The following is a 6446-nucleotide window of genomic DNA, read 5'->3' on the forward strand; positions in this document are numbered from 1 at the left end:
GGCCTCGCTTTACAGCTTTTACACACTGTCCTAACCTTAGCTATATGGGCATGTGCATCCTCAGACAGTAGCCCTGAAAACAAACCTCTGGCAGTGACCATTTGCATCAGGCTACTAGTTACCACAAAGGTGTAGCCTGGTGGTAGAGGGGGGAAAGACAAGTGGCCCATCGGAGTCTGCTATATTGTCATAGCCTCTGTAGTATTCTTGGGGCCGTGGAGCGGGAATTTGTCCCCTCTGTTGGTGTTCACCCGAAGCATCGGTTAACGACTAACCATGAACATCAATCGGAGCTGGGATGTTCTGGTTTGGATCATCATCATTGAATCCCAAGTTTTGATTCATGTTGCATAGTGTACGCTCTAATTCGTGATCGTAGGGAAACAACGGTTCTCTTCCTCTCCTTGTATTTGGCATACAAGGAAGATGATTCTTCAAGAATAAAAAACAATAAAACAAAGTAAAATCAAGAAAATTTCAACTAAACTATAGTAATAAGCTTAAGTTAATCTAAAAGCTACTTTCCCCGGCAACGGCGCCAAAATTTGATATGCTCAAACTTACTTCTCAAATAAGAAGTAAAGCGATCATGTCAAGTAAATAACCCAACTAATGAGGTTGGGATCGTTCCCCGAGGAAAATAGTTTACACTTAACTTCAATCTATTATTACTATTGTTCAGTCAATTACTTCCTTGGAAAGCAAAAATGATAAAAGGGGGTTTTCTATTTTTAAATAATTGAAAATAACTAACGAAATTAAAGGAGACAACTAACAGCTTCGAATGTTGGAGTTTAATCAATTAATAAAAGTAACAAGGGTTTACGTATTCCCCACAGGTTCATAACTTGATAATTCTAGCTATAACAATTCTTTCATAGTATCTTGCATGCAAAGTGATAAGTTATGTATTTCTAAATCCTTGGTCTGGCATCTATAAAATTTCACTCCGCACCTTGGTCCAGCTATATGTGTTGCTACACTAACCCTTATCTTTACCTCATATTAAGCATTGTATTCGTTATTTGACTAAGTTATTACCTCGTACCAATCAATACTAGCCTATTAGATAGTATACCCTAAATTTATGTTGATAAGGCAAATTCTAACGTTGGCCATCCATTAAAAAGACTTCTAAGCGAAAGAATTATCAATACATGCATGACACTATTCTAGAATTGTTATTTTAGTTAGGTTTTACCTCATTATTCGCCCATGGTTCCCACAACCCTAGTTATAGAGTTTAGTTACCAATAGTCATAATCACAATGTTCACATATATGGTATAAGAATTCATGTACTTACTTCAATGAGAAAGAGTAAAATCAGAAGATTCGCTTCATTATTCAACAAAAATCACCAACAATCAATTACAAGAGTTTCAAAATATTCAAGAGTCTCACAAAGGGTCCAAAAAATAATCAAGAGTCTAACCAAATAATCCAGAGTCTAACAATAATCAAGGGTCTAACCTCAAAAATTAGGTTTTTCGAACTATTTATAAAAAATAAAAACCTAGTTAAATAAGGACTCTATTTGCTGGAAATCTTTCAAAATGCGGCTGGGTCGACGGACCTAGCGATGGATCGTCATGGTCACGACGGACCGTTATGGAATCCATCGTCCCATACTTGTGCAATTTCTTCTGCTTCTCTCTTCATTACCCTCGACGGTAGGTATGACGGATCGTCATAGGCACAACGGTCCGTCGAGGGTCTCCATTCCAAAACCCTTGAACTCTTGGAATTTGGGTACATGGACTACTTCTCTGGTATTCATGACAAACCAGCAGGACGGACCGTCATGTCTACGATGGTCCGTCACGCAGTCCGTAGCCCCACACTTGGTCAGAATTCCCCATCTTCCTTCAGCAGCTGCACTACGATGCCACCTACGGACCGTCACGAGCACGACGAACCGTCACAAGCTCTGTAGGTGGTATTTTTCTGTATTTCTCGCTCAAAAACCTCTGCATTCATCTTTTAGACAGATTTCCTGCTAATAAAGAGAAACTTACATAAAAATTAGTACAAAAAGGCTTTTGGACCCACTAAACTTAACGAAAAAGCATTAAAAATCCCGTGAAACCACGATATATCAATAATGAGGTAAAACCTAACTAAAATAACAATTCTAGAATAGTGTCGTGTATATATTGATAATACTTTCGCTTAGAAGTCTTTTTAACGGATGGACAACGTTAGAATTAGCCTTAATGCTACTTGCCAGACCAAGGAGGTAGATAATAGGAAAATAATTATCAACATAGATTTAGTTTATACTATCTAATAGGCTAGTATTGATTGGTACGAGGTAATAACTTAGTCAAATATTGAATGTGATGCTTAATATCAGGTAAAAATAAGGGTTAGTATAACAACACACGTAGCGTGACCAAGGTACGGAGTGAAATTTTCTAAATGCTGGACCAAGGATTTAGAAATATATAACTTATCACTTTGCATGCAAGATACTAAGAAAGAATTATTATAGTTAGAATTATCAAGTTAGGAACCTGTGGGGAACACGTAAACACTATTTACTTTTATAAATTGATTAAACTCCAACATTTGAATCTGTTAGTTGTCTACTTTGATTTAGCTAATTATTTTCATTCATTTCGAAATAAAACCCCCTTTTATCGTCTTTTGTTTTCTAAGGAAATAATTGACTAAACAATAGTAATAATAGATTAAAGTTAAGTCTAAACTATTTTCCTCGTGGGAACGATCCCAACCTCATTAGTTGGGTTATTTACTTGACACAATCGCTTTACTTCTTATTTGAGAAATAAGTTTGAGCATATCAAAAAGATTTCATGAAAGGACTTCAGGAATTCTCTAGACTTGGCTCTAACTTTTCCTTGAATTTGATGTTATGGATTCAAGGTTGTAAATTCATGTTTTTTGATGATTTATCTATCATTAGAAGTCATTAAGATTACTTAGAATCATTAGGAAATGTTAAAATACTTTAGAAGGGCTTAATCGGACTGAATTATAAAAATTAGGAGAAAAATGCCGATTTGGGTATGTACTTGGCTCGCCGCACCATACCCATTGGTATGAGGCTCCATTTAGGTGCATTGCACACTCACCGTCCCAGAACCTTTGGCACAGATGAGGCGCGGCACGCATGACCCTGCCTTGGTGATGCCCGATGAATTTTTCATCTCGATTTACAATGCTAAACCCCTTAAATCTCCATGGTTATTTTCCCAAACCCTTAGGATTATTAGTACCTTCAATAATCAATATATCTAACTTGAAAAACAACTTGGAATTTCGAATCAAAATAACAATAGGCATTAAACAACTAACCTATAAGAATTCAACAATGTTCTTCAAGAACTTCTCTATTCTCATTCAACCAAGGGATTAAACAATCTTGGTGTGTGTGGAAATGACCCAACACAAAAAGATCTCACCTACCTTGATAGGAATCACCCCCGATGAAATCCACAAGCAAATCTTGATGTTCTTGGCAAATTCTTGACTTTTCTCCCTTTCTTTCTTCTTTTCTCTCTTCTCCAATCCCTAAGTGTATTTTGATTTTACAAAACTGAACTAAATACAGTTTTAACCTCAATAAACCCCTAAAAAAAATAGGAAATTAATTGGTGAAAAAACTAGTTTGACCTTTCTTAAATCCAGATTTGGACTTTCCTTATCTCAACCGCCAACTTCCGATAGACATATCTCCCTCATACGATATCTAAAATGCACAAACTTGATGGCGTTGGAAATATCCCTCAAGGGGATTTCTAACCATATCAACAACTACCTGAAACAATTCCTGAGATAAAAGTTATTGCCATTTGAAAATGACCAAATTCACTATCTTTACTTAGGCAATTTTCCAGATTTCCCCCCTTTCTTCAAAAAAATTGAATATTTTTAGTTTCTTAACTATTTAAAATTTTGAAATGCTACAAATAAGTAGATAGCATTATTTCGTGAGTCTTTTCATTTCTTTGTCAAATGTTTTAAAGAGTTGAGTTGCCTATTTCTGGCTAATTGAATATTCTGAGTTTATTATTTTAGACTTATAAATTACGGGTTTGCTTTTAAATTTATTTTATTTTTGAGTAATTCTTTCACTGAGAGTTGAGCAAGGACAAGGGATTGTTTGGGGTTAGCAATGATTCTCGAGTTCCTGTCATGTTCAAGGTGTAGACTCAGGGCATGACAATTCAATAATTTTCTTGTTGTGAAAGTAAATTTATCCTAAAGATAGTTTCATCTTTTATGAATTTATTTTTATCTTTAAACATACTTTTTAGGTAGGGGAAGATAAGTTTGTTTCCAAAAACAATAATGTGGATGTCGTCTAATTCGATAGTATAGAGTTTCCTATGGGTGATGAAAGGAATCTCTAATATTATTTTTTTCATTTATATCCTTGGTCATAAAATTATTAATAAAATCAAATTCATCAATGAATATGTGTTTTCCAAAGTTTTTCGAACTATTTATAAAAAAAATAAAAACCTAATTAAACAAGGATTCAAATTGCTAGAAATCTGCCAAAACGCGGCTAGGTCGACGGACCTCGCGACGGACCGTCGTGGTCACGACGGACCGTCATGAACTCCGTCGTCCCATACTTAGCAATTTCTTCTGCTGCTCTCTTCATTCCCCTCAACGGCAAGTATGAAGGACCGTCATAGGCACAACGGTCCGTCGAGGGTCTTCGTTTCAAAACACTTCAACTCTTGGAATCTGGGTACTGGGATCACTTCTCTGAACTTCATGACGAACCTGCAGGACGGACCGTCATAACCACGATGGACCCTCACAAGCTACGTAACCCCACACTTGGTCAGACTTCCCCATCTTCCTTCAGCAGCTTCTCTACGCTGCCACCTATGGACCGTCACAAGCACGACAGACCGTCATCAGCTTCGTAGGTGGTCTCTTCTGCATTTCTTCGCTCAAAATCTCCGCATTCAACTTTGGACAGATTTCCTGCAAAACAAAGAGAAACTCATATAAAAACTAGCACAAAAATACTTTCGGACACACTAAACTTAAGGAAAAAGTATTAATTATACCGTGAAACCACGGTATATCAACACCCTCAACTTAAATTCGTTGTTTGTCCTCAAGCGACGCACTATGACTCACTACACAATCTTTGTACAATAGTATTCATGTTTTATCCTTTGCAATCATTTGGCTATCAATCCCGATTAATCTCATCAAATCTATGCATACTATCACTATTAGGCTTGAATTTTGTCGGATTAGCACATGACACAGACTCACCATGCACTAACACCTATCCTCTTCAATTTCTCACCGAGGTGCTAACAATTCCGGTATTGCAACTAGTGTCCTCACTTCAAAACAAAATCCTCATTTTTCACACAATGATTTCAGTTTGAGTTTAAGGATTACTTTTCAACACTCGCTCTCAGAACAAAGTCACACTCATTCATACCTATTGCCATAAGCTTGCCCTTATTTTCACTGCCTTAAGTTCGCTATACAATCCTTAGGATCACGATAGGACTTTCTTTGCTTGTAACATAGGCTCAAAGTCAGGTAGGGTATATTTAGGTATACTTTAGTGACTATTTTTGCCCTCCTTGACATATCGGCTAAACCTTCCACTTTCTATCACTTTATCTCGCCCAGTTTCTCCCATTCTTTCACCTTGCTATTTTCCCTTCTTTCTTCATTTGTGTAAGTGACTCTTTTCCTTTTTTCTCTTTTTTTTGTTTTTTTACTTTTCTTTCAACGAGTTCTTGAGTCACTTTACTTTTGTTCTTTCTCTCTCTTTGTTCTTTCAACCCCACTTTCCAGAGCATTCCTCAAAATAGCCACCCTCAACTCATGGCTTTGCCATGAGTCAAGGTACACAATACCCAAAGTTGGGTCAGGGCCATAACGAAGGTTGTTTATGCATTAGCCACCCTTAACTTATGCTTTTGGCATAAGCTGAGGTGCACATGTCCAAGGAGGGACCAGGGCCAACATATTGTTCCCAGAAAAGATCAGTTGGGGTGAAAAAGAAAGGTCTAATTTTAAGCTCAGATTATTTGGATCAAAGAAGGATAACTTTCATTTGGTTTCTTTTATTTAGGCTAGAAATGGGCTATCTTGAATAAGGGCCTATGATCCTTTCCTAATTGTCTGTTACAGCTTACCTTTAGCAGGACTAACCAGGCAAGTTCTAGCTCAGTACCAATAGTGGACTATTCAAATTTCCTCACACTCACTTGACATCTCATCACTATAACAGATTATTAGACACCTAGTTCGAATTGAAGACTTAGGGTAATGCAATGGTGTAATTCTATTTCATGCTTAGAGCCACACAATTATCAGTTACTATGCCTAGTCATGCAACATTTTCCAGTTTTCTCACGATATCATTTTAGCCATCATGCTTCAGAGTTAAACTATGTACAAAAGATATAAACATGCCGGTTCAACAGAAAA

Source organism: Solanum lycopersicum, chromosome 6, assembly GCF_036512215.1.
Source record: "Solanum lycopersicum chromosome 6, SLM_r2.1".
In the NCBI taxonomy this organism is placed as follows: domain Eukaryota; kingdom Viridiplantae; phylum Streptophyta; class Magnoliopsida; order Solanales; family Solanaceae; genus Solanum; species Solanum lycopersicum.